General features: G+C 49.4%; 1 long non-coding RNA gene across 3 annotated transcripts in view; it reads left to right on the top strand.

Annotated features, from left to right (window-relative positions):
- The window catches only part of LOC109029165 (uncharacterized), a 31,601-nt gene extending 13,141 nt beyond the window's left edge, over positions 1-18,460 (top strand). The window contains exons 2-7 of one of the 3 annotated variants that reach the window (XR_010133791.1): positions 10,064-10,146; positions 10,641-10,760; positions 15,349-15,401; positions 16,785-16,854; positions 17,605-17,851; positions 18,105-18,460. This is a non-coding gene — a long non-coding RNA (uncharacterized lncRNA). Of the gene's footprint in view, positions 1-10,063; positions 10,147-10,640; positions 10,761-15,348; positions 15,402-16,784; positions 16,855-17,546; positions 17,852-18,104 lie in introns of all 3 variants that reach the window. The other 2 variants (XR_008679694.2, XR_010133790.1) reach the window with 2 other exon arrangements.
- Positions 18,461-19,395: the final 935 nt, after the last annotated feature.

Consider the following 19,395-nt stretch of genomic DNA (forward strand, 5'->3'; position numbering starts at 1 on the left):
GAATAATATAAAGATACCATTTTGGGCCTTGGGGGAGTTTAATACACAGGAACCTCCCATCCTCATCCCTGCCACCATGTTTCCCCTATTGTTAACATCATACATGACCACAGTACATTTGTTCAGACTAAGAAACCAACATTGGTACATCACCATTAAATAAATTCCATTATTTGGATTTTTCCAGTTTTCCACTAATGTTTTCTGCTCCAAGATCCAACCCAGGATCCCACATCACATTTAGTCTTCACATCTCCTTAGTGTCTCCTAATCTGTGACAGTTTTTCAGTCTTTCCTTGGTTTACATGACCTCGACAGTTTTGAGGAGTATTGGGCCAGGTGTTTTGTAGGATGTCCCTCAGTTTGGGGATGTCTGATGTTTTCTCCTAACTAGATTGGGCTTATGAGCTGTTGGAAAGCGCGTCAAAGGGGTAAAGTGCCATCTCATATGGTATTGGAAGTGCACGATGTCACACGACATCACTGGTGATGTCGACCTTGACTGCTTGGTGAAGGTGGTGTTTGCCAGTTCTCTCCACTGTAAAGTTAAAGTTCTAACATTTAAGTACTTAACATGCACCAGATCCTATTATAGGCCTTAGCTCATTTAACCCTGACAACCGCCTTGGGAGGAAGATACTCTTACCATGCCCATTTCACAGTTGCGGAAACTGAGGAATGAAAAGTCAAAGTCACTTGTCCAAGTTGATATAGGTGGTGAATCTTGATCCCAGGCAACCTGGCTGTAGGGCTCATGTTTAACCACTATACTGTATGTCTGCCCTGGGCTAAGCACTCTCATTGTCCACCTGGATTCCTGCAATGGTCCCCTCTTTGTCTCCCCTCTGACCTCATTTCCTGCCCATCTCTCCTTGGTCACTTTGCTCCAGCCACACTGGCTGATCAGAGCAAACAATTTGTGTCTAATTACATTAAATTGCATTATATTTTTACTGCTTTCCCTGAGGGCATCACCTGATTTCTCTCTGTTTATTTCTTTCAGATCAATCAGGCCACTAAGATACTTGCATGTAAAAAGATGCTGTTTACATACATGCATACATGCCAGGTGCATTGCTGCCCCAGGGCCTTTGCACCTGCTTCCCCTTTGTTCAGAATGTTCTGTATCATCCAGGTGGTTTGATTGGTTTATTTCTCCTCCCTTGGGCCTTTACTGAAATGTTGTCTTCTCAGCAAAGCCTTCCTTGATCATTTTCTTTAAAATCTTAACCCTTGTCTCCCAGTACTCTCTAGCACTCCCAACCCCTTATTTTTTCCATAGCACTTACCAGCCTCTGAACATTTTCTTTACTTAACTTATTTCTTGATTGACTGTCTGTCTTTCTTAACTAGAATGTAAGCCCCATGAGGACAGAGATTTTGGTTTGTCTTGTTCACAGCCATGTCCCCAGTGCCTGGCACAGAGCAGGTGTCCTGTAACATTTGTGCACGAATGCCCTGAACTTGCTTGTCTGCAGGATTCCTCAACTGTTGTGTACTTGATGAGAAATCCCAAAGACAGAATCCCACGGCATGCTGTGAGAGACCTCCTCAGGCTGACGTGGGTTCATTTATCAGCACCTTTTGAACTGGGTCATTTGACAGATTACAGGTCTTCTTAATCATCCAGTCCCAGAGCCCTGACATGTAGGCTCCAACAGGAAAGAAAGAGGGGCTCTTTTGTTCACTTTCGTGAACAAAATATATTAATAAATACATTGCCTTGCACACATGAAGTGCTCAAAAGATGTTTATTGGAAAAACCACTGAAAAGGGCCAGCATGACATGACTTCCTCTAAAGAAATCTACAAACCATCTCATTTCCTTAGGTTGCTTGGCAATCCCCATAGGTTCTTTCTTGAGGGCAGCACAGACAGGAGGAGTATAACCTTGGCCTTAGGAACATCCATTTAACAAAATGTGTCTATGCATGCACACACACACATACACACACACACACACATGCACACACACACAGAAATGAACAGAGAGAAATCAGGTAAGTCTCTTGGGAAAGCAGGGAAAATATTATGCAATTTAATGTAGTTAGACACAAATAGTTTGCCCTGATCAGAGACTCTGGGGAAACTGTGGTGAGTCTGGTGGAGTATCGGGGGGAGTTAAAAACCAGAGATCTTTCTCCCACCTCAGTGGAGGTCACATAGAAAACTGGGGCTCCAGATGCCTCTAAAACCAATACTTGTTGGTGCCCTCTACATGCCAGGAGGTTTACACCAAAATACCTCATTTCATCCTCACCATGGGCATTTCTTCTTTTGCAGCAGAGGCAACTGAGGCTCACAGAGATAACTGAGGCTCACAGAGGTACAGTGAATTGCCAATATTGTAGAGCTGGCCAGTGGCAGAGCTGGGCCATGGACCCGGCCTGTCTGTCTTCTCCCTGTTCACCCCTCTGGCCCCTTCTCTGGCCTTAGCCTGAGCTGCCTTCTCCTGGGTTGGGGCCTGCGCTCTTATGTGGAAGAGGTTAGCAAGTTCAGATCATGCCAGGGACAGGGGGATGGACTCCATGACCTCTCAGGCACTTCTCGCGTTTCCCTCTTTCCCCAGAATCCCTTCTGGGTCTTTGATTCCTGGGTCAGATGCCTCAAGATGGCTGCGCGGGAGGCCCCGTGTCATGGTGTGAGCTGTGACCCCGGCCAGAGCGGCTGCATCAGAGAGAGGCTGGGGACACAGGAGGACAGGTGGGTGAGAAGCCAGGGAGAGACACATTCTGGATTTGTGCATGTCAGCCTTGGCTCTGGAAATGAAATGCCTTTTAATTTCATCATCCGCTTTTCTTTTTTCCCTCTGTGATGCCGTCTGGTGCCAGGAGGCCCTTGGCCACAGGATGCATGTTTAACAAATCCAATAAAGCCTTTTATTTGTCTCTTGCTTGCTCCCTGGAGCTCGGCTGGCCAGGGAGACATTGTCTCATTCACACTTCTCACCTGTGTGCAGGGTAGGGTGCGGTTGGCATCAAGAGCAGGGCTGGCCAAGTGGCTGGGAAAGTCAAAGGCCAGGGAGGCCTGCCCTGGGTGACCCACTCACAAGGAGTGACAGATGGTGCCCGGGGCAGCATCCTGAGACCTGGGCACTGGTCCCAGCTCGCCACCAGCTCTTAGTTGGACCTTGGACAATCCTTGGACACATTGGATCTTCGTTTTTCCTCTGTGAAGTGGCAGGATTAGACTAGGTCAGTGGGTTCTGTCTATATGTCTATCTGTCTATCTATTTTTTGTGGCAGAAAAATCCAATTCTCCAAGTGGAATTGGCTACAAAAGTCTCATCTTGGACAGCTCTGCCACTGCTCTCTGCCCTCTGTGATTTTAAAGATGACAGGCTTGTTTCTGCCTTGGGGCTTCTGCACTGGTCTTTTCTTTGTCATGATTATCCTTCCCCTAGAACACACTGTGCATCACTGGCCCTCATCTTGCCATCCAGGGGTCAGCTCTGATGTTACTTTTTTAGGGAGTGTTCCCCGGCCAGACCATCTAATGATACCCTGAGCACTCCACGGCATTCTGGATCTTACTCCCATCTTACTGTGTCCTCAGCAATTACCACTTTTTGACATTTTCTTGTGTCTTTATTTGTTAATATGTTTCTTGTCTGTTTTCCCCAATAGCTTGCAAGTTTCATGAGGCTACAGGTTTAGTTTCTTTATTCACTGTCTTATTGATAGAAGCTGATACAGTGAAGGTGCTCAGTAAACAGCTGATGAATGGATGCATGCATGAATGAATGAATGGTCCGTCTAAGACAGATCAAGGTGAGGCTGCTCTGAGTTGGAGCAGGTGTAGAGGGCTGTGTCCCTGCTGACTGGACCACCCCTCAGGACCACCCTCCTCCTACAGTCTTTAAGGCCCCACACTTCTCAGGGTGTCACAAAGCCAAGTTTGAAAACCACTGGATTGAGAAACTACCTTTTGGGTAACCATGCTCACTATCTGGGTGACGGGATCAATCATACCCCATACCTCAGCGTCACACAATATACTCATATAATGAACCTGCACATGTACCCCTTGAATCTAAAATAAAAGTAGAAATTAAGAAAAAAACAACAACACTGGACTTAATTACCTCTAAGACTCCTTGCAGCTCTGAGAACCCATAGCTAACTCTAAAAACAGTGGCACAGACAAGAAGTTCTGGGGTTTCAGAGAAGGGCAAGGTCAGTAATGGCTTCAGTAGTCTCCGAGGAGGTGGCCCCTAAACTGGTTTGGAGATTTAGAGATGGTGCAAAGAGCCCTTGAGGAGGAAGAGAGAAGAAGCAAAGGTTTGGGAGGGCAGGAATTTGGGGCTATTTCACACAACCGTCAGGATTTGGGAGAAATTGAGTTTTGGACAAAGCCAGATATCGCGGGCCTTGAATTCTTGGTGAGATGGTTGAACCTGATGGGCAGCACATGGGAGCAGGCACTGATGCTTTGGGCAGAGCAGTGAAGTCACCAGGGCCTTGCATTTGGCCAGTGAGGTGGAGAGGGCAGGAGTGGAGGCTAAGTAATAACAAGGCCTGGACCGAGGCAGTGGGGATGGTGGGAGGGATGGGATCCAGGCGAGAAAGAAACAAAGAATGGAGCCAACTGGGCAGCGAATTAATGTGGTGGGGAAAGAAGAGAGAAGAGTCTAAGATAGTGCTGAGGTTTCCTACCCATCTGGGGAGATGGTGCCCTTGTTCAGGAGTTGTTGAGTGACTGTGTCATCAGGGATGATTGGGGAAGGGTCAACTTGCATACAGGAATCTCCCCCAGCCCCAGGCAGAGAGGGTGAGGCTTCCCAACTCAGCCACATCCCACCTTAGGCTGCTTGGGTAAAGAGGAGCTTTCTCTGAGGGCCAGGAGGTCCTCCAATTTCACCCCCTCCCAATGGCCCCAGGATCGATGTGCTAATGGTCACACAGGAGCCTTGGCAGAGAGCAGGGATGAGTCAGGGGCAAGTCATCCCCACTGCAGAGAATAAGACACAGCATGGAGTGCAGCAGGGATGCCTGGGCCAGGGGAGCCACCCTTGACTCTGAAGCCTGGCATGTGATGAGGCACGTCTGTGATGCTCTGCGTTTCCAAGGGATCAGGACAAGGCCTTCATCTGCTCACTCCGCAGGTCCCCCCACCGACTGTCTTCTCCAACACAAGCCCTGAATGCTCCTTAATCCTTGTAGTTCAGACAGAAAGCCAGTTCCCAGGAAGAATCAATTCAAGAGGGAGAGAAGAATTTAAGGGCCTGCTCTAGCTATCCAGGGTTACTCTTTAGGATTTGGAGGTGCATGCCTGGAGAGACTGACAGGAATGGAGGGGAGTCTTTGGATCTCTGGGGTGTGATCTGGACCTTGGGGAAAGTATTCTGGAATTTGAGGACAGATTTTGGAATTCCAGCTTGTTCCAGCACTCTGGGCTCTTGTTTCAGAATTCTCAAGGATGTTTGGGAAGCCCAGAGTGTATTCTAGCTTTCTGAGACATATTTTAGAACTCTTGGGGGCCTGCTGGAGTCCTGGGCTGGCTCCCCATCATTCACCTCCTTGGGCTTGTCTTGTCAGCTGTGATCTGCTGGTACACATGGTTACAGGGAGGCAGTTGCTATGGCAACAGTAACCATGAGGTGTATCAACTCCCAGAATTTACTCTGAGCCTGTGACATTTTAGCTGGTGAAGAATTGCAATTAGCTCCTGAGAGTCTGATGAACAGGGATTCCTGCCAACCCTTCCCCCCAACCTTAAATAACCTCCTTTAGACCCGTAGATTCTGGCTGCCCAATTCTCCCTTGGGCAAATGAATATTCAAAAGCAGCCAAAAAGTGTATTCAAATCTTATAAACTTCCACCTGCCTCGCTCCATTTAAATGTAACTGCATCTTCTGTTTTGCCCCATTTATCTGCCAGGAAAGTGAAGGGTAATTCCAGGAGGTGAGAATAAATGCTTTTCCCAAGTTGCTTTACCATCCTAAGTGGGGTAAGGGAGGGGCAAGGCTGGCCTCCTCTCTCCTATAAATCAGGCCCCTCAGACAAATCTCACAGAATCCTAAAATGCTGGAGTGAATCTGCTGGAACTGTGGACCATGGAGGGGAAGTGACATCAGGTACGTTCAGAACTAGGCCTGGGCTCTCCTCCTCTTCTCCCCAGTGGCAGTTTTCTTAGCCAGAAGGGCAGGGCCCCTGCTGCTGGCTTCCCCTGGGGCTGCTTATTAGCGTAGGCTTTCTTGCCTGAGCCCCGGCGTCTGTCTACAAAGAAGTGTGAAGAACTCTCGAGAATCACCAGGGCTTTACAGATGAGGAAACTGAGGCCCAGAAGTGTCCCTCCGATGGTTGGTTAGTGGCAGGGCAGGGACCTGAACTTCAGACTCCCGGTTCTCAGCACAGATCCCCTTTTGTAATACTCATTTTTCCCACCATGTACTATTTATTAATGTATTCTATTCATGTATTCATGTATTCATTCACTCTATTCATGTATTCATACATGACTAGAGATCTGTCTGTCCATCCATCCATCCATCCATCCATCCAGAAAGATGTTAAGTACCTGCTGAATGGCCTGCACCACCTTGGGCCTAAGCATGGTAAGAAGCTCACAGTTGTGTCTCCTGGGCCTCCTGTTTATGGTCCAGGCAATCTGTTCCACCCAACCTCATTTATCTCCTTTTCTGCCAAACAGACAATCTCCCATCCAGTCTACTCATGCCCACCTCCCTACCCCACTCCCAGCACGCCGAGTTCCTTCTGGTCTCTGCCCTTTTGCTCATAATGTCTCCCTGCGTAGAATGCCTCTGTATCCCACAACTTATCCAAACCCTACTTATCCTCTAAGCCTCCCAGAAAAAGCTCCCCATCCTCTGGGAGCATTCTTGCCCACCCAGGCCATGGGAGCCCTCCTTTTCTGTGACTCTTTGACTAGGAACCGCACAAACCAGCCCCTGTTTCTGACTGTTCGGTTTTGTGCCAGTACACTCCCTGAGAGCAGACCCTGTGCTATTTTATTATGAGCATCGCTGTTGGTATATTTTGTAGAAGCTTTTCTTCAACCCTTATAGGTACTTGGAAAGAACTGCTGTTACAAAAGACAGCTTAACAAGAGAAAACAAACCAAAGTTTATTAACATGGATATTTCATATCCATATGGGAGACAGCCAGGGGATGAGTAGTTCTCGGAGAGCTGGTTTGAATTCCAGCTCATAGAATATCTTCAATAAAGAACAGTCAATTTCTGGAGAAGTGACAAGACACAGGAAAAGAACTTTGAGTCTCGAGGGGCAGCAACTTGGGGGAAGGTAACAGCTGGCAGATCAAGGTTAGTAAAGCTCATTCGTCCCCATCCCTCTGGTATCACCTCCAGGTGATAGGCATCTATAGTTGTCTTCAATAGTTAACCTTTGTCCTTCCTGGTAGAAGGGGGTCAGGATACCTTTTGTCTTTGTAAATCTATGTTCTGCTTTTAGGCCAATAGAGGGAGGGCTGAGAGTTTGCCGAGAGTTTTCCTGTATCTGCTTTTTTTTTTCTTTTTCTTTTTTTTTTTTTTTTAAGACAGGGTCTCACTCTGTTGCTCAGGCTGGAGTGCAGTGGCATCATCACAGCTCACTGCAGCCTCCACCTTGCTTAAGCAAACCTCCCATCTCAGCCTTGCAAATCACAGGTGCGTACCATCATGCCTGGCTTATTTCTTTTTCCCTTTTTTGTTTTTAACTTTTAAGTTAAGGGGTATTACATGTGCAGGATGTGCAGGTTTGTTACATAGGTAAACGTGTGCCATGGTGGTTTGCTGCCCAGATCATCCCATCACCTAGGTATTAAGGCCAGCATCCATTAGCTATTCTTCCTGATGTTCTCCCTCTCCCCACACTCCACCCTCCGACAGGCCCTGGTATGTGTTGTTTCCCTCCTTGTGGCTATGTGACCTGATTGTTCAGCTCCCACATATAAGTGAGAACATGTGGTGTTTGGTTTTCTGTCCCTGCATTAGTTTGCTGAGGATAATGGCTTCCAACCAACTCCATCCATGTCCCTGCAAACGATATGATCTCATTCCTTTTTATGGCTGCATAGTATTCCGTGGCATATATGTACCACATTTTCTTTATTCAGTCTATCATTGATGGGCATTTAGGTTGATTCCATGTCTTTCCTATTGTGAATAGTGCTGCAGTGAATGTACACGTGCATGTATCTTTATAATAGAATGATTTATATTCCTTTGGGTATATACCCAGTAGTGGGATTGCTGGGTCAAATGGTATTTTGGCTTTAGGTCTATCAGGAATCTCCACACTGTCTTCCACAATGGTTGAACTAATTTACACTCCCACCAACAGTGTAAAAATACTCCTTTTTCTCTGCAACCTCACCAGCATCTGTTGTTTTTTGACTTTTTAATAATAGCCATTCTGACTGGCATGAGACAGTATCTCATTTTGGTTTCGATTTGCATTCTCTAATGATCAGTGATGTTGAGCTTTTTAAAAATGTTTCTTGGCTGCATGAATGTCTTCTTTTGAGAAGTGTCTGTTCATGTCCTTTGCCCACTTTTTAATGAGGTTGATTTTTTTCCTGTAAACTTGTTTAAATTCCTTGTAGACTCTGGATATTAGACCTTTGTCAGATGGATAGATGGCAAAAATTTTCTCCTATTCTGTGGGCTGTATGTTCGCTCTGATGATGGTTTCTTTTGCTGTGCAGAAGCTCTTCAGTTTAATTAGCTCCCATTTGTCTATTTTTGCTTTTGTTGCAATTGCTGTTGGTGTTTTCATAATGAAATCTTTGCCTGTGCCTATGTCCTGAATGGTATTGCCTAGACTTACTTCTAGGGTTTTTATAGTTTTGGGTTTTACATTTAAGTCTTTAATCCATCTTGAGTTAATTTTTGTATATAGTGTAATTAAGGGGTCCAGTTTCAATTTTTACATAGGGCTAGCCAGTTCTGCCAGCACCATTTATTAAATAGGGAATCTTTTCCCCATTGCTTGTTTTTATCAGGTTTGTCAAAGATCAGATGGTTGTAGGTGTGTGGTCTTATTTCTGAGTTCTCTATTCTGTTCCTTTGGTCTATATGTCTGTTCTTGTATGGGTACCATGCTGTTTTGGTTACTGTAGCCTTGTAGTATAGCTTGAAGTCAGGTAATGAGATGCCTCCAGCTTTGCTCTTTTTGCTTAGGCTTGTCTTGCATGCCTGGCTAATTAATATTTTTATTTTTATTTTTATTTTTTTATAGAGATAGGGTCTCCCTATGTTGCCCAGACTGGTCTCAAACTCCTGGGCTCAGTTGATCCTCCTGCCTCAGCCTCCCAAAGTGCTGGGATTATAGGTTTGAGCCATCGTGCCTGGCCTGCTGCTTCTTATTGCTTTCAGCTCAACAATCCTTCATATTTTCGGGTGGCATATACTGGTCCCCACAGTTACATTTGGGCAGTGCTGTGATGTAAAGAAAATGACACCAGAAGTGGAGTCAGACAAGGGGTCGAGTCTTAGATTTACTGATGGAAGGTTGTGTGATCTCAAGCAAGGAACTGAGTCTCGCTGTGTGTGCCGCAGATTCACCAGGTGATGCCTTCGAAAACTCTTAAGTGCTAAACGAGCAGGAGGGGGCTTCTCATTCCAGGGTCTGTTTTCCTCCTTGCTACTTGGGTTTGTGGTCTTGTATAACTGCCGATAGCTTGAGACACAGATATCCTCCTGGGAAGGAGAAAGGGGAGGTCTTATTTCAGGGCAATCTCCCAAGTAGTCTTTTCTTTCTAGTCCCTTCCCTCCAAGTAAGATCCAAGGTGATGGTGGGGAAAGCAGGGTTTGTTTTTCTCCCAAGAAGACTCATCTTCTCAATGGGTTGGGGAAGGCTGGGGCCCAGACAGGCTTTTGAGTGTTTTCCAAGGGGTCATGGCTTCCTCCGGGAAGCCTCCTTTCTGGGAAAACAGGAAAGCCCTTGGCTGGCGTGACTCCCCCTCTGTGGACTCCTGACTTCAATCTTAATCATGTTTCTCTTTCCTCAACTGTGGCTTTAACAGTCCCTGGGGGCCTGTGGTAGGAGTTTAAGCCTCAAGCACTTTTTTTTTCCCTGCTGATTGATCTTTGTTTTGCAGAGCTGAGATTTCTTTACATCACAGTGGTTCAAGGAGAAAAACACAGCCAGATCCTTCCTCATCTCAACATAAATTAAACCCAGGTCTGTAACGCTTCAACCTCAAATCACATATCCTCATCCCCAACCCTTCGCCGCCCAACCCCCGCCAATATACAAGCCCAGGTGCACGCACAGGCAGGCACCTATTCGCTGGGGATGGGCATGCCGCGCTCTCCCTCCCTGCAGACACCTGTGGGTGCTTGTGTTTACTGGCTCCTCCCTGCTAATCCCCCCCTCCCCCCGGTAGCTAGTGTCCATTCAAGCCCACTCAAGGAGGTAGCTTTACACATATACTGGCGAGATACGGGGGTGCTCTCATGGGTGTGCACTCACTGTGTGCATGGGCTTGTACACCTGCACACATGTAGCTGTGTAAAAATGCAGATCCATGTGCATCCACGTGCTACAAAGATAATTACAGCTCACAGTTACACACCCTCTGTGCCAAGTACTGTGAACTTTGCAGGTGTTGGTTCGTCCAGCCCTTGCAACAACACTATGATATACACAGGACTGATTATTCTCTGCATTTTCAGAGGCAGTCAGCGCCACAGTCCACACTCGTAACTGTTACACTCACCTGGAAATAAAAGTATTTTTGTGCGGGGACTGCAAGGACTAAGCCCGGCCGCACTCCGAGTCTCTCCTCCTCACAGGTGCGTAGGTACAGGGTGTTGTTGCCCAAGGGTGGGAAGATGGGCAGGGAGTGGAGTGTGTGCACACCTGTCCCAAACTGCTCCCTTGGAAGCCTCCAGAGGCATTTCAGCCTTTTCAGGAGGCCCATGCCTTGTAGCTGCGGTGCCCCTCTCCAGCACTGCCTACCTGGATTGTATTTTCTTTTCCCAAGTCGTGTGTCCCAAGGCCTAGCTGAGTCTCACCAGGCACGGAGTGGAGGACTAGGCCACTCACCCCAACACTGAGTGATCAGAAGCTCTCAGAGTCCCCGCTCCACCATGCTCCCATCTCTACCCTCCTCTCCTCTTACTGAGATCACTTTGGAGGATAGATACCTTCCCTGGGAAACCCTCCTGGGCCACCCTGATGGAGTCAGGGTCCCTTCACCAAACACCTACAGAGTGGCTCAGAGTCTCCCTGTCTTCCAGGTTCTGGCTCTCCTGCTTCTCAGCTGTGTGACCTAGGGCAAGGTTCTCAACCTCTCTGAGGCCTTAGTTTCCTCATCTGTCATATGGGGATACTGTTGATACCTACCCCAAAAGTTAATGGGAGAAGCAAATGAGTGAATCCTTGGGAAGGGCTCAGAACTGCCTTGGCCCTGAGTTGCTGGCATCATTGCTGTGGTCCTCAGCCTCACAGGCAGGCTCGTGGCTATCTGTCGGCTTCCCCTGTGAATCAGTGTGCTTTGCAAGGGCAGGGACCACAGCTTATTTTTCCTCTTGTCCCAGGGCCTGGCTCAGTCTCTGGGACAGTGTTGGTGCTGCTAAACATTGATTGAATATCTGAATGAGGGAGCCCGGTTCTTCTTCCAGTGGGACCTGTTTTGCAGCAAGTGGGATAAATCCCATCTCTCTGTCTCAGGGGTGCGGGGTGAGGCTGCCCGCCCTATGCCAGGGACGCAAAGTAGGGCAGGCCTCCCCAGGGGGGTTGCCGTGGCAACAGGAAAGTTCTAATCAGCAGCCGACACACAGGGTTGCTTGGGAAGCATCGGTGGTGTCGCCTGCCCAGTGTGAGGAGACATGGTATGGAAATGGCATTTGGAGCCTCAGTGACTCATCTGTAAAATGGGGTCTAAGCTCCCAGCTTGTGATTCAGGGCAGATTTGCAGAGATCATGCCTGGGGAAAGCTGTTTGGAGCTGCGGAAGGCCCTGCTGCTTCTGGCTGTTTATTGACTGTCTTCTGCGCCATTACAGAAACAGCACGAGAGCAAAAGCATTGTATTACTGCTACACCCTGGCACCGAAAACAGTGCCTGGCACATAGTGGGGGCTGATAAACATCTGCCAAATGAAGAATTACTCAAGTAAGAAGGCTGAGACTTCTCAAGGTCTCACCCCAATTCAAAATCTAGAATTCTAACAGAGCAGTGGTCTGCAACAGAGACCCCTGGATGCCATCTCTGACCTACCCCAGAGTCCCACAGGCCCCTGAGTCCACCTCCCATCCCAGCTGTGAACTCTGTGAAGGCAGACAGGGGACTGGTTTCCATCTGGCACTGGGAAAATTGTCCTATATTGGGAATCTTGACTTGGCTGATCACAGAAGCTTGGGGTTGGGGGCTGTGAGCTGAGGTCATGCTGGATAAAACAATGCAGGTTTTCAGCTCCCTCCCTAGTTCCACCAAATCAGACATTCTGGGGGGTGCAGCCCAGCATTGGGGGTTTAAGCATGTTCCCAGGGAATTCTGGTGATCAGCCAGGCTTGGGGATTTCTGCCCAGGCCACAACCTCCTGGAGTTGGAGGGGCCTTAATGGGTCTACTCGACCAAGCCAGGGTCTGGCACTTCTCATACACCTGGGGAGACTGAGGTCCAGAGAGGGACATGACTTGGTCCAGTTCTCACGCTGGCACTCCTTGCCCTGGGACTTGGGCAAACTTCTAGGTCTGTCTGGCTTCAGCTTCTCCATCAACAATGATGGTGTCCACCTGCCTGGCTTCTCTGGGGGGATGGATGTCACAGGTCTCATCTGTGCATCCTGGTCAAGACATCCAACTGCAGGGAGGAGCACGGGCCTGGTAGCAGGCAGCTGCTCTGAGTTGCCAGCCTGGCCATTCCTCTTCCTGGCTTCTCGGACAAAGTGCCTTCAGCTTCCTGAGCATCAGTCACTTCTGCAAAATAGGCACAAGACCCATTTCCTGAGAAGTGGGTTAGTGAGGCCACTAAAGGCATGGAGACCTACTTTGAATTCTGGCTCTACTGGGTTGACAGCTGTGTGACTCCAGGCCAGTGACTTCACCTCTCTGAGCTGTAGCTTCTCATCTATAAAATGGGGGAGATGAAGCCCAGCTTCGTGGAGGTAATCACGAGGATTAGGTGTGAGGGTGCCCATGAAACACACAGCAGGGGCTCAGCTAAAATGAATGCCCTGTTGAGGGAAGGCAGGAAGGCTGTGACTCAAGTGTCCAGACTGGTCTGCCCCAGCACTAGAGGGAAGACTGGGAGCTTTGCCTCTGTATCCAAAGGGCAGCCCAGGGGAGGGGCAGTGAGGGGAGAGGTGTTTGTTTGAACAGCCAGAGGTGCTGAGAGGCCCCTGGTGTCCATTAGCGGGTTCCTGCTGAGTTGGAGGGAGTTGGAGGCCAGGGAAGTGATGAGCCATCGCAGCTGTGTGATACTTTCTCAGCTGAAAAGCAGTTTACAACTCGTTATCTTAATGTGTCCTCACAATAACCCTGGTAATTGTTAGCCTAGGGATCAGCCTCCTTGTTTCAGATGCGGAGATAAGAGCCCAGAGAGGTTAAGTGGCCCAGCCAAGATCACACAGCACAGTGGCAGCCAAAGGGAGGTAAGGTGGAAGGTGACTGGGATTCTAAAGAATGGTGGCAAGCCGAAGGGGCATACTTCCTGACTCGCGTCTAGCTTAACTCCTGCTTACTGCAGTCTCAGTCTATTGGTCCTGGTTGTTTTGTAGGGGTGGCAAAGAACTCAGACTCTGAAGCCAGATGCCTGGGTTCAAATCCTGGCTCGGCCGCTTCCCAAGTGTGTGCCTTAAGAAAGTCACTTAGCCCCTTTAAAATGAGTTCTTCATCTGTCAGATGGGGATAATAATAGCACCTCCCCATAGGGCTGTTTTGGGGAGAAGCTCAGTCCACGTCTGTGTAGCATGTGCCCAGCGCATGATGAGTTTGCTGTCTTATGTATAGCTTTGCTGCTGTTAGATGATGTGTTCTCCTAAAGTCACGTCACCTGTCCGAGCCTCAGTTTTTTCATCTGCTAAATGGGGATGCTGACTACTCAGCCATTATTTTAGGCCAGGCACCTGCCAGTCAGAATTTCATTTAATATTCCCAGCAACCAATGAGGTTGGTCCTCATTTAGTCCCATTCTCCAGATAAGGAAATGAAGACACAGAGAAGTGAACTGACATGTCTATAGTTACTTGGCCAGAGACCAGGATGCTCCAACTCCAACTCAACCCTGAGAGCCCATGGCCTCCCCAACGTGCCTGCCTGCAGGCCTCTCTCCAGGGAACTCTTTAGGGCTGATACACTTGCCTGGGTCTTTGGAGTCTGGGAGCTGGTCCCTGCCTTGGATGCCAGAGCAGTAGAGAATCCATCCGCATCCCAAGATTATGATCTCCCTCTGTGCCCTGCCCTGGCATGGGGTGCCAGTCCAACCTGGGCCTCTCCTCTTTCCCTGGGCCTGGGGAGAGGCTGGCAGGCCCCAGGCCATGAGAGAAGGCCATTAGCTGGCACTGGAGCCCAAGTGCTGGTAATGACCCTATTTTCATAGGAAGGCAGCTCATGTCTCCCTGCGTTCCAATCTGCTCCCGGAGCTCCCACTCCAGAAGGAAGCAGCAGTGGGTTATGAAAGCAGGAGCGGGTTACATAAGGATGCAGCAGGCTCCAGTGGGATTGGGGGAGCAGAGCAGCCCCCAGCCCCAGCAGAGCAGGGCTAGGCTCCTGCTCCCGCCTTGCCCAGCTGCCCACCCTGGGACTGAGAACTGCAGGCAGGGCCGGGGCAGGAGTGAGCAGGGTGAGGCGGCGGGACGGAATGAGAGAGCCCTGGTCAGGGAGCTGGGAATCCTGGCTTGGGTCCTAGCTCTCTCATGACTTGGACAAATCCCTTTCCCTCTCTGGGCCTCAGTTTCCCTTTCTGGAAAAAGGAGGGGAAATCTTTAGGGGCCCTCCCAGTTCCAGGGGTGCTATGTTTTTCTCACCTTGGAGAGGGTCATACAAATTTCTAGCTTCTGACTCTTACCTGCTGCCAGCTTGCTTGAGCAGGACACAGTCCCTCTCTGGGCCCCAGTATCCCTGTTTATCTAACAAACAGAAGGAACCCCATTGTCAGCTTCATGGGTGCCAGATGTGCCTGGACTTTGGGGGGTCTGGATGTGACAAGAGAGTGGAACAAGGACATCTCATTTCCTACTCTCTCCTTTGCTCCTTGGTGGAGTTCTAGCAAAGACCAGCCATACCACATCATGATAACAGTAATAGCCCAGACAACTACCACTGATCAAGTCCTTACTACGGGTTGGGCCCTGTGTTAAGCCTCTTTGCAGCATTGTCTCATCAAATTCTCATAAGAGCCCTATGAATTAGGTACTTTTCTTATCTCTGTTTTACAGATAGGGGCTGAGGCTCAGAGAGGGCAAGTGACCTGCCCAAAGTCACACAGCCAGTAAGTGGCCAACTCAGGATTCGATTCCAGGCTCGTTAGACTCCACTTCCTATGACACTGTGAGTCTGAACAGAATTGGCTTGGTTATTTCCAGAGACCAAAGAAGTGGGTATGACCAGATGGTGTAAACAGCCCTGTTCTGTGGTCTAGGCTCTGAGGAATGTCCGTCCCCCTCACTAGCCACCCCCGGGCCTCTCTGGGCTCACCACACCCCCACCACATTCCCTTTGTGCCACCCACGGTGGCCATGATGACATCTGGGAAGTGGGCAGCACAGCCTGCAGGCTGTGTGGGCAGTTGGCACTGAGGGTACTTGGGCTCTCATATTTTTAAACCCAGCTCTGGCCACCTCTGCAGTTGGCTCAGACAGAGCTGAGGGGTTTTCCTTTGGGCCCCGCTGACTCTGAGTGGGAGGGCCCAGGCATCACTGTGTCAGAAGGCACTGTGCCCACAGCAGCCGGGGGATGCTCACAGCTGGGGTGGGATCTGTGTCCTTCGGACCCTGGGAGCCCCAGGCAGCTTGAGCAAAGCTTGTGGGAACCGTGGGTAGGTCTGAGGCTGTGGCTTGGAAGGAGAAAACCAGGGAGGACCGGGAAAGGGCTCGGGAGAGGAGAGGAGGGAGGAAGCCAACAGAAGGCAGAAGGAGCTGCAGGACAGAGGTGGGAGGTCCTTAGAGAGCATCGAATCTGACCCACTCCGTTTGAGATGGGGAAGCTGAGGTCCTGAGAAGGAAAATATCCAGATTCTACTGCGAGTTAATGGCAGAGCTGGGACTTGAACCCAGAGCTCCTGATACCCAAGCAAGGGTAATTTGGGGGCTCACTATTTATCCTGGTCCCCAGGAAGTCCTGTTCATGGGTACTCTGCTCCTGGGTAGGGGAATTTTATCTGCCCTGTAGGAAGGCAGGGGAGGAGGAGGAGGACAAGCCATTCATGCCCATGAATGGCTCCATGGGAAAGGAGCCAGAGGAGAGTTTCATAGCCGGGGGGGTCGGATGACGGCAGGGGAGAGAGAGGAGTTTGAGGGTGTGGCTGGGGAGTGAAGTAATTCACAAAACCCCTGCGGCTGCCATTGCTTCTCCCTTCTGATACTCCACGTATCTGCCAACTTCCCTGCCCTGACCCCTGGCTCCAGGAGGGTCCCTCATACATTGTGCAGAGCAGGAAAGTGAGGGGCCAGGAGGCCATTTACAGGAGAAACATGATGAAGGTGAAGGGCATGGAGTAGGAGGAGCTGCCCTCCACGGCTTTGTCACAGCCCCTTTCTGGGGCCTTTGTTTCTTCATTTATCAAATGGGGATAATCATTAGCATTTGCCAAGTACCGATTTTATGCCAGCCCTGGGCTAATCCCTTTTATATGTGATTTTATTCAATTTTGCAGTGACTCATTGCTCAGGTGAGGAAACTGAGGCTCAGAGAGGGTCCGTGGCATGTCCAAGGTCACTCCGCTGGTAAGTGGCAGAACCTGGGTCTGTCTTCAGGGCCCAGATGCTTAGCCAGTGTCTGCGCCCTCCACTCCGGGGTGTCAAGTTGCTCCAGTGAAAGACAAGTAGTAGGAGAAAGGGCATTGGAGAGGATGTCTGAGATAGACGTCACTGGGGTGTCAGTCCCCTTCTCTGGCCTCCTCCCAGGGAAAGGGGGCCCAGACCCATTCCTATTGCCTCTCCAAATTCCTTCTTTTCCACCACTGCCTATTCCATACCCTGCACCACTGCCACCAGTGCCAGCCTTCGAAAACACAAACCTGATCATCTCACTCCCCAATTCAGCCCCTTTCCATGGCTCTCCACTGCCCTTGGGAACATCCAAACTGCATAACTTGGCATTCAGTGGGTCCTTTTGTAATCCACCCCCTTACCACCTCTCCATGGGCCCTCTACTCTGGCTGATACCCAAGCAAGAGCGACTTTGGACTCTCCCTCCACAGCACTCCCTGGCCAGATTTTCTTCCCTTTCCCCGTGCCTTAGCTCAGACAGTTCCCTCCGCCATTTTCACCTTGTCCTCAAACTCCTATCCATCCCTTGAAACCCACCCCAAAGTCACTTCTTCTGTGAAGCCTTCTGAGCCTGCTCCTGGTGGAATGTCACTCCCTCTTGGTGTTCCCATTGCCTTAAGGGTGGTTCTCATTGCTTTGTTTTGTAGTTAATTGTTTTCTTGGCACTCTCTCCCTTCTCACCTGTGACTACCTGAGTGTCCCCAGAGGCAAGGAACTATGTGAGCCACTCCAGTGTTCCCAGCCCCAAGGCCAGGCACAGTGGACATTTATTGCTGAATGAATGAATCAAGAGAGAGGATCAGAAAGCTGCAGAGGATGATAGATCTGCAAAATTCTGCCTGGGTGAGGCCCAGGCTCAGCTTCCAGAACAGCTCCATCTGTCTCCCACTCACTGAGATTGAACTAATGTCCCACAGTTGCACAGACCTGAAATTGAGCTATGTGATCTTGGGTAAGTCACTTAACTTCTGGGTCTGGTACCTCATTTGTGAAATGGGTTAACAAGATGGCTGGTAGGAGAATTCAGTAAGATATTGCACGAGAAACTTCTAGAACAGAGCCTAACCTTCAATAAGGTAGGTATTTAGTAAAGCTTTCTTCTGTCCTCTTGCTATCATCCCCATCATTGTCACCTTCATCACCAACATCATCTTCATCATCATTGCCATCCTCATTATCATTCCTGGGGTCTTTTTCTTTCCCAGTTACCTGCCCCTCTGCTGGAGATTCTGCATGTCTGAGGTGCCAGCCATTGTCAGAAACTGGGCTATGTTCTCTCCTTTCATCGTGCCATTTCATTCTCACCCCAAAATGAAAACACACAAAAAAATCACTTTCTTCCCAAAGAGAATCCTGTCATTCACCATATGGGTTGCTACAATGATCCCCATTTTACAGATAGATGAACTGAGGCCCTCGGCAGTGAAGTAACTTGCTAAGATCAAACCACAGCTGGTAAGCAGTGGAAGCCAATTCAAACCCTGGTCAGTCCTTTTGGCAATACCGAGCTGCTTGGGGCTCTCGAGCTCACGGACCCTTAGGGTTCTCCTGATACACCTCCTGCTGCAAACACTCCCCACAAAGGATCAGTGTGAGTTTTTAGCTCTTTCTGAGTCCCCTGGGCCCAGCAGAAAAACACTGAGAGATTTACTGAGAATCTAGGGAGACAAAATGGGACAGGCACAAAGACACCAGGAAGCTGGATAAAGCCTGGTAGGCTCAGAAGCCAGGCCGTTGGCCCTCCCTGGCTTGCTCACTCGGGCACAAACCAGCTCACTCTGGACTCACAGGGCCTGACCTGGGTCTCCTGCCTGAGGATCTGGTCCACAGGATCCACTTCAGAGAAACTCCACCCCTACTCCCATCCATTTCCAGCCCCCTTCTTCTCCTTGTCTTCGTTCCTTCTGGAGAGGCATCGCTGGCATCTCTGAAGCTGAAATAACAACTCCTATGTTGGCTTTTTTTTTTTTTTTTAAAGATGGAGTCTCACTCTGTCACCGAGGCTGGAGTACAGTGGCATGATTTTGGCTCACTGCAACCTCTGCCTCCTGGGTTCAAGCGATTCTCCTGCCTTAGCCTCCCGAATAGCTAGGATTACAGGCACATGCCGCCATGCCCGGCCGCCTGCCTAATTTTATTATTATTATTATATTTTTGCATTTTTGGTAGAGACGGGGTTTCACCATGTTGGCCAGGCTGGTCTCGAACTCCTGGCCTGAAGTGATGCACTCGCCTTAGCCTCCTAAAATGCTGGGATTACAGGCATGAGTGACTGCGCCTGGCCCTGTGTTGGCTTTTTAAGGGGAGGTTTAGTGAGAGGCTCAAAGGAGAGAATAGTGGGTTCATTCATTCTTCAAATCTGTATTGAGCATCTACTGTGTGCTACAATTGTGCTGGGCAGGAGGACCTGGAGATAACCTGAACTCAGTCCCTGCCCTGGAGAAGCCTCAGTCCCATTTTTATCTCTAAGAGTAGCCAAGACCCTTCCCACTTCTT

This window comes from Gorilla gorilla, chromosome 1 (assembly GCF_029281585.2).
Source record: "Gorilla gorilla gorilla isolate KB3781 chromosome 1, NHGRI_mGorGor1-v2.1_pri, whole genome shotgun sequence".
Taxonomy (NCBI): domain Eukaryota; kingdom Metazoa; phylum Chordata; class Mammalia; order Primates; family Hominidae; genus Gorilla; species Gorilla gorilla.